We start from the raw sequence: 9,722 nt of genomic DNA on the forward strand, positions 1-9,722 counted from the left end.
GGAGTGAGCTCTGTTCCACATAACCTGAACAACTCCTGCCAAAAGTGGCTCATAAATCTGTTGTCTCTGTCACTAACTATGCTCCGTGGTATCCCATGTAGTCTGAATACCTCTCAAAAAAATAGTTCTGTTGTTTGTGCTGCTGAATATGTAGACGAAATTGCAAAGAAATGTACAAATTTTGTCAATCTGTCTACCACAACAAAGATACAATCCCGACCCTGTGCCTTGGGGAGGCCTGTGATAAAATCCATGGAAATGCTATCCCACTTCTTCTGTGGTATGGATAGGGGCTATAGTAAACCACCCAGAAAAGAATGTTCCTGTTTGTTCTGCTGGCACACAGGGCATTCCCTCACAAACTGAAGCACCTCTGATTTGAGTCCTTTCCAAGTGAAGCGCTCTCTCACCTGCCGATATGTCTTAAAGAATCCAGGATGTCCTGCCATTGGTGAATCATAAAATGCCCTCAAAATCTTCTGCTTCATAGAAGACCCGAGTACTAAATAAATCCTTTCCTTGTAGATGATCAGATCATTTACGACAGTGTATCGACTATCTTGAATAGCTCCCTCAATAATGCTAGATGCCCAACTATCCTTAGCATATTCTGCCAAGATCATCTCTCTCCAATCATCCATGACTATCCCAACAGCAAGCAAATGAGGCCTTCTAGATAAAGCATCTGCAACAATATTTTTCTTCCCTTTGACATAGGCTATGTTGAAATCATAGGCCTATAATTTACTCACCCATTTCTGTTGCCTGTCATTAAGGTCCTTCTATCCAAGGAAATGTTTCAAGCTATTATGATCTATTTTTACTGTGAATCGGCTTCCCACTAAGTACTACCTGAACTTAGCTAGCGCATGCATGATTGCTAGCATCCATATATCCATATGAACTTAGCTAGCTCATAGCTCTGGTTCCTGTCATGTCCACGTGGCATATGTTTCATCCGCACATCCATATACTCCCTAAAGGTAATTGCAGTAGTAAAATCTGGCCCTCCGGCTTCCCAATCTCTCCTCAACTGGTCCTGTATATCAGTAATCTGGGGCTCTGGTACGAGCTGCTCTGGAGCTCTAGGAGGAAATGTAGGAATCATGGGCCTTGAACTCACTGTCCTAGCTCGTTGGGGTGCATGACCAAAATTGTTCCCAACTTTTTCATCTCCATTATGTGTCTCATCCTGATCATTTCCATTCTGATTGTTACCATTCTGATTATTTCCTCCACCCATGTTAGCATTCAACCCCATTTGACAAGCCATCATCTGCATCATAAGATCCAATATCTGATTCTGTTCCTGTGCCCTTTGTTCTACTACTCGCTGACCCTGTACCAAGGTCTCTAATAACTGTAAGAATCTTTCCTCTCCAGGCTCTGGACCGGCATTCCCGCCTCCACCTAATCTTGTATTCTTGTCATCTTGGTCACCCATATTGTTGTCTTGATCAAAGAATACCTCCGCTATGTCTATATGACTGGATTCTATACCCCCCTGTACGGATGAACTAGACTGTTTGCTTTGCAGGTCTGAAGTCCTACTTTGTCTTGCTCTGGTATTACGGAAATTATAAGGCCCCTGTCGCATGCTCAAACATAAATGCTCTGATTTTAGTGTTTTGACATTTCATCAAACACTTTCCCCTCTATCCACCAGTTCGAAATTTCCTATAAGACCTCCACAGGATGGCAGGACTTATAGCTCTAATACCACTATAATATCCTCCCCTGATTTGAACTTTGACTTGAAGAAATTTAACTTAAGGAATATTGTCAAACACTTTGTATGCAAACTCATAAAGTTGATTTCCTCAATAAATTGCTTTCCAATGAGTAGATTTACGAACAACTATGAAGTGACATTAAAATGCATAATACACATCATAACATTTTCACAAACACTTGGCACACATTCAATAGTATATGAAAAATTTGGAAACTCTTTCAATCTGCTAATAAAGGGTGATTTTTAAATGTAGATGTGCACTTGCAGCTACCTTAAAGGCTGTAACAACTATTCAAACTTGTATTCAACAATTATTATGCAAAATATCAAAATTTGATAGAAGAAACCTGGAATTAGTTGCCGTAGTATTTTGCAGATGTAGTCGGCCAGCCCTCCAAACTTCTAATCAGCTGGAAAAACAAGTAAACTTGATACTGACACTGTTCACGCCATACTATAGCAAAATATTGTTCATGACGACTGTAGCAAAATACTGTTCATGCGGCACTATAGCAATAACTAACTTCAGATCTGCACCTCAAACCCTTGTAAATTTCTTTATGCAAACGCCCCAAATGAAACCCAGTGTGTTTCCTAAAGTGAAAACACCCTTGATCCTCCTAACTGTGTCTTCCAATAGTGAAGAGAATGCTAGCAAAGAGGGATTCCATCCTCCAAGCCCGATAATCAGATATCCAACAACATAACATTAATCTTCATCCAAGCATACAAAAAAAAAGCTCTTCCATTTCTTTTATAGTGTTCTCACAAGAGCTCAATCCTTCATTTTCTCAATGTGGGATAAAACATAACTCCCTTTATGTACCTTATGTCTCCAATGTGTTATAAAAATAAAGGGAACTCTTTTAATTTAAATATTTCCCACAAACTATAGTCTATGCATTAATAAAGTTAAATATTTAAATTTAACTTTATAAAATGGCTTTATCAATGCATAACAAATCTTATCAATGATAAATAATTTTTCCTATCGATTTTAAACAATTACCATCGACATACCACTGTGACTGAATGTCCGACCATGTCCAAGATGACTTACTATAAATAGTAAGTATGCCCAAAGTTTCCCTAGAACCCCTCAGAAAGACCTACAACTGAAACTGTCTAGGCCAAATGGCCTCTAAGCCCCTTTAATGTCCTAGTTAGCCTATGGGACTATGGGGAAATAGGCTAACGACAACATCATGCTATGAATGCTAGAAAGGGGACATTACACAAAATAGCAAGTAATAATGAAAATTGTATGAAAAGAATAGGGGATGCCCACAGCAAATAAAAAGGAAGACCCACGATAGAGCATATAAGAGGGATCCCACGCATGACAAAAACAAGGGAGTTGCTGTAAAAAAAAGCAAACCTATTTTATCCCACATTGCCTATTTGGGAGTTTTCTTTATGGTTTAAATATTATTGCACTTGTATTGTATTGTGTCTTAAAGACACGTGGCTTTTAGAAGTCATGAGCTGTGAGGTGGACCCCAGACGTGGACGGCTAGTTGGAGATGCAGGTAAAATTTTGAATGGGCATACAAAACAAAGTCGATAGAAAAGCTAGAAATGTTTGTTGAAAAAGAGGAGATTTCCAATGGTTTCCATGTCACCACTAGAAAATGGTGAGACTTTCTGGCAAGTGACATGGCAACTTGCCAAAAAATCACAAATCTGGCCCAGAAAACTTGGAGATCTAGTGAGAGCAATGTGTAGAGTAACTGGATGTGATCTAGACATAAGAGCTAAATGCATGATGACAAGTGGCAACATGTGGCAAGCAAGTAGTAACTCAGCAGTGATGGGAAAAGCTAATATCTTTGACACACCAAATTGTGCCACATGGCAAATCTAACGGATGTTGATATGTTGCTAAGGCAAAGTTGCATGCCTATTAACATAGTGACATAGTGACCCAATAAGATGTTGACAGATGGCACTAACGTAGTAGCAAGGTGGACCATTTTGATGGTGACATGTGGAAAAGGCTCCAAATGTGGCACAATTCTTGAGGTGTTGAGCCAACAAAGGATGACATGTGTCACAATGTCATTATGTCACTAATGACATGGCAGTTGCTAACTAGGATAGCGACATAGCGACTAATGATGTGGCACGATGACGTGGCATGTTGACATGGTAGAACAGAGAACGAATCAAATGCTAACATGTGGCACCCAAATGGAGGGGTTGGATGATTATGAAAAAAAGGAATGAATTAGATATTGACACATGTCACGAGGTGGTCAAACCAAGTTTGACCCAAGTAAAAAAGTGGAGGAAAAGTCAAAAATCATAAAATTAATATTTTATGTTTTTTTTCAAGAGTATGTGTAGAACTAAGTTTTAAATCTGATTTAAATTTATCATATAGTTCTGACTATATAAAAGGATAAATTTTTGAAATAATAAATTGCTATGCAAAGCCATGAGATTGAAGCCTGAACTTTAGAGGGGAATAACAGGGGCATTTTTCACCAAAATGAGCACTCCAATATACTATTGGAACCAGGAGGAAATGAGCGATCCATTTCTGAGGTTGGTTTTTGCATAGGATTTCACTAGTGTGTGCTATAGAGGATTTTTTGTTTTCAATCAAATCCTTAGTTCTAGACAACAATTTCATCAATGCAGTTATAAAATTCAGTTGGGATACATTTGACATGCTTTGTTGGCTTAGTTCATGTGAAATTTGATTCATAATGATGTGTTTTGCTTTCTTTTTGATGGAACTTCTTAGAAATTTTGTCTTTTACAATTAGCTATGATTTCCATCAAAATATCTAAGATACTTTATAGTTTGGGAGGCAAAAAGAATCAAGGATTTGATTTTGCAGTTGAGGGGAGAGATTAGAGAGATGCTTTTGACAAGTTGAGAAGGTTTTCCAAGTGGACAGATGTTAGTTGCATAACATATCCAAGAATTCACTTCCTCCTATATCTTTCTTTCTTTCATCCATTGTAAGGGTTGGAAAATATTGGAAAGTTTCTCTAGAATGATGACATTTAGCATAACCGACTCTGGAATTGATGAAGTCTAAATGGAAGATTTGGGATGTGTTGGTTCCAGATCATGAAGCTTTTCTTTGGCTATGATGCCCCTTTCCCATCCTATCAATTTCTTAATCTCACCATTTTCTCTCTCGTATGATAGCATTTGTTCATTGTATAGTCTAGTTTATTAGGTACTTTATGATTTAATTTCATGAATTTTCATGTATTATTTCAAGGAAATCAATACAAAGAATAGTAGATGTGAGTTTCATTTTAAATCTTGTCTCCTTTCTCAATGAGCTATAATGTTTTATGATCTTCAAACAAAGAGTCTAGGTTATAGTTTCAGTCCCTTGAGGTTGTATGTTGTTTCATTGTTGCTTATAACTCAAGGAGTTATGTAAATGCTTTAGGGAAATCAACAGGGTTGCAAGTTTATTGAGGAGGATATCAAGTAAGAATGAGTTTTAGATTGAACATTGATATCCAATTTACAAGGTAAATGGATAGATCTGGAGTCTTGGCATAAGATATGTGTCTTAGATATCCAAAATGCATGATGGAGATTCATGAATTTCCTAATGGATGAGGCACTAATCAGCTACAAGATCATTAATTTGTTGTCCATGCATGGTTTTCATCCACTTTCCCCACCCACATAAATCAAATCAAATTCAAATCATCTTTACATTTTATGTTGAAGAGCTAGAATAGACTACCCTCACTCAACTTATGAATTGCATTATTTTGCATTTAGCTACTATAAATCTATGTTATTTCATGAGTATTAGGAGATATAAGGGTTTTTATTGACATTTTTAGATTCAGGGATATGTTTTTCACTGGTACCATATTAATTAGACCTGAGGTTCACCCACATAGGTTTTGCAGAGCCTAACGAAAAAGAATGGTCAAGCCTTATACTTAGCTAGGTGTGTGAAATGATATGTTAAGGATGGGAGTTAGTTGCCCCTAGATGTACCATATTCTCATCGAGGTAATTGGAAACCTATAGCATTTTCAAACACCAACATGTGGAACAAGAGAGCGATGACAATAGATGTATTCACTGATCCCCTAATTGCATTTGTAGTTAGAGTTATTGCACATAAATTATTTCAATCTAGTAGATTTAATGGTGTACCATGTATAGCTATGAATTTAGGCTATAAGATTGTAAGGAAGGACCATTCTTATAATCTTGTCGAGTTACAACTCTAGTAGTTATCTGAAAACTTGGGAGCCATAAGAAAGACAAAAAATGCACAATGTAGATTTGGTTCAATACTTGTTTGTATATTTTTCTATGTACAAAACATTTTTCCTAATTTGGGAAAGTTTCTTGGAAGACCAACAAGTTGATTGCAGTGCATATTGGAGAATACATAAAGCAACTTCAAGACAATTTTGAGACTATAATGACAAGTTATTTTGAAGACTTTAAGAAGTCAATGAAATAAAGATAGAGGATACCAATATCACTAGTAGAGAAACATTTCAATGTGTTTTCTAGTTGATGTTGATTTCAATTATGTACAAGCTATTGTTCCAAGGGTTAAATGGATTAGAAAATTGCCTTATGAAATTAATGTGGATGAGGCATATACAACCATCACTACTTTATTGGAAAAGGAAGTACATAAGAATGGTACTACATTTGAAAATTATGATGTAGCCAAGTCTAAAATCACAATGATCTTGAAGACAAATTATGTGGTGAGGAAGTAGAAAAAATTGTGAAAAAGCTCAAGGAATAATTTGGTGAAGAGGAGCCAATAGTGGCATGTTGTGATGGTTAAGTTGTTGAGTTGTTATCCTTTCCATCAAGGTTCAAATCTAATGGGGATGAGGTCCCCCATTTGTGGCCTCACTAGTTTATAGCTCCAGGTCAAAGTGCTTACCCCTCTTTTTAAAAAAATAAAAAATAAAAAAATATTGGTGAAGAGGCAGAAGTAGATGAAGAAGAAGAAGATAATGAAGATGATGAAGAAGAAACACCTTCCAAGAACCACTTCCTCTCACATAGGGTCAAGGTGAGTACCAAGGAGAAGAAGAAGTAGAATTTGATGAAGGATCCAAGGGAGAAGAAGCCAATGAAGCACCTATTGCTACAAAAAAGAAGAAGAGAAAAGAAAACAAGCCAACAGTAAGAAAACCCAAGAAAGTTGTGAAACCTTCACAACAAAAGCCCAAAGTTCCTGTCAGCAGGGCTATCACAAGAGCTACTACTAAGAAGACTCAAGAAGTTGAGAAGCCTAAAGGCAATAGAGCTAGTATAGCTACCAAGGAAGATGAACCTAAGAAGAGGCAAAGGAGGAAATATATAGCTCTAGATGAATCAAATGAGGAGAGGATTGAGTCAAATGATAATAGCCAATTCAAAATGGAAAGTCATAATCCCTCTTTTGATTTGGGAAACTTGTGTGATAATATCAAGAACAATGTTGATTTAGTAGGGTTCAAACATGTTGAATTTGATAAACTTGGCAAGATAGAAATGAATAAAGTAGAAGAATCTATGTATGCCATGATGGAAACTTTGAATAGAACTCTAATTGAGATTGCCAACTCTTTACCCAAAAGTTTATCTCACAGAGTTGAGCAAAGGTGGCAATACAGTCTCTCAACTAAAAGGAATATTAGAGAGACTACTCTAGCAAGAGTGATGCTAGACTTAGACAAGTATTCCATGAAAAAGGCCATTAATAAGTATAAGGGGAGATTTTCTACAAAATATAAAGCCTTTAATATTTTATAAAATAATATTGAAGATTTTGTCCAAAATACCACCCAGCTATGGAAAGTGATATATGGGGTAACAATAGATGATCCAAAAAAATAGAAACCAGCGGGAGTAGGTGAACACAAAGTTTAACAAGAGAAAGTTGAGGTAACAAAAGATGAACCTTTAAGGGTAGGACATAAGGAAGGTGTTATAAAAGAAGCTGATACAAAGGCTGTAACTAAGGAAGAGCAGCAACAAGATCAAAATGTACTAGATTTACATATGTCAAGTGCCAGTCCACCTCATGTGGACAAATAGGATCAACAAAAAAAAACAATAAAGATCAAGGATGTCTCTGACAACACCACTCAAAACATCAATCCCATAATAGAGGAGAATATGAAGAAGATATTAATTAATACCACCACCAAGGCAAAACTATGTAGCCATCTTGTATTGGTGAGTGTGGATGAGATTGAGAAGGAAGAATTGGCATCTCCAGGGGAGAAAACTCAAGAATTATCCAGTGACCCCCCTCAATCTATAGAAGTTCAATCTACCATGCCTATGGTAGTATATCAAAGGAAGGACACAATGTCATCATATATCAGCACATTGGTGCAAAATGTTTTTGTGCATACAATTTCAACAATTGAGCTATCAGAAATAGGGATTATTGAGAGGGGGGGTGAACCAATCATCTACAAACTCTAGTCACCAATTGGATATTATTACTTACTTCTACAAGTGGTCATGAAAAGATGATTGCACTGATACATTGAGTATGGAGACTCAAGGAGAATAAGCTTGAAAGGAGGGCAAGCTATCAGAGTTGTAGAGATTGAAGGCTAGGCAAGGGTATGAGCCAAGAAGTGATCTGAGATCTACAAGATAAGTTGTATGTTGTAGTCAGGTCAAGATTTTCTAATACTCTCTAGCAATTGTATTATATTTGAAAATCCTATGGACTTAGGTTAGCCTAACAGCTATTTGTAAATCCTTTAATAGGATGGCATTCCAAGTGAATGTTCTAAAGTAATCTAACTAGTCACACTTCTAATAGGGTGGTTAAATACTCTAACAAGGTCACATTTGACAGTGTGTTGTAAGCTTTTAATAGAGCAGGCCTTTTATAGGGCATCACTTCAGAAGAGTGAGAATATAGTAGCATGTTATTGGTGGTTTTTCCCAAATTGGGTTTCCACATAAATCACTGTGTTATGTGTTGATTTCTTATGTGTTATGCTTGCATGTTGATTTACAATAACTTTCTGATTAGAAAACTTAAAACTTGATGAATGAATGGTTGAATGGGTTCACTACATTTAGTGACAAGTTTAAATTGGACATTTGGACCTTGAATAACTAATTCAAGCGCCCCCCCCCCCCCCTCTCAGTTATTCTAAAGCAATTCTAACAATTGGTATCAAAGCCATCTACTAATTTAGTTTGAAAGTACTAGAAGCAAGAAGATCAACATGTCTAAGAGAGAAGTTCCCAAGCTCAACAAAGATAACTTTGTTGCATGGCAGAATCTGATGAAATTGCACCTTGGATCAATACGTGACTATGCACAAACCTCAATTGGAACAAAATATGTAAATCTAGTAGGATCTCTTACTGTAGATGATTTGAATAAAAAGAAAGAGCACAATCAAGCAATGTTGGAGATTGCCTTTGCACTCAATTTTGCAAAATATGATGACATCAAAGACTGTGACACTACATTCAAAATGTGGAAAGCCTTATCAGATATCTATGGAGGAGATCAGAATTTCCAGAGAGCAAAGAAACAAAGCCTAAGAGGAAAGTTTGATGACATGAAAATGGAGGAAGGTGAAAATGCTACTCAGTATGTTGCAAGAATGAAAGAAGTGGTAAGTGCAATAAGAAGTCTAAGTGGTCAATTGGAAGAAGAAATTGTCATCAGCAAATACTTAAGATCTCTGCTCCCTATCTATGCTATTAGAGTTTCAGCCATCCAAGAGCTAAGATGTGTACAAGGAAACACACTCACCTTTGAAGGAATGGTGGGAATACTCACTACATTTGAGCTATCCAATTTTGACAATTACAGACCTGAGAACCTTGAATCTACTTTCAAGGCCAAGATAACAATAAAAGACAATGAGGAGGAGACATCAAGCAAAAAGAGAAGAAAAGGAAAACATGCATCCAGTGATAGCAGCATAGATGAGGAAGATGTGGAACAATTAGAAGCACTACTGGCTTGGAGATTCCATAGAGGCAAAGGTAAAT

Source organism: Cupressus sempervirens, chromosome 7, assembly GCF_028749045.1.
Source record: "Cupressus sempervirens isolate cs-2001-9-10 chromosome 7, ASM2874904v1, whole genome shotgun sequence".
Taxonomy (NCBI): Eukaryota; Viridiplantae; Streptophyta; class Pinopsida; order Cupressales; family Cupressaceae; genus Cupressus; species Cupressus sempervirens.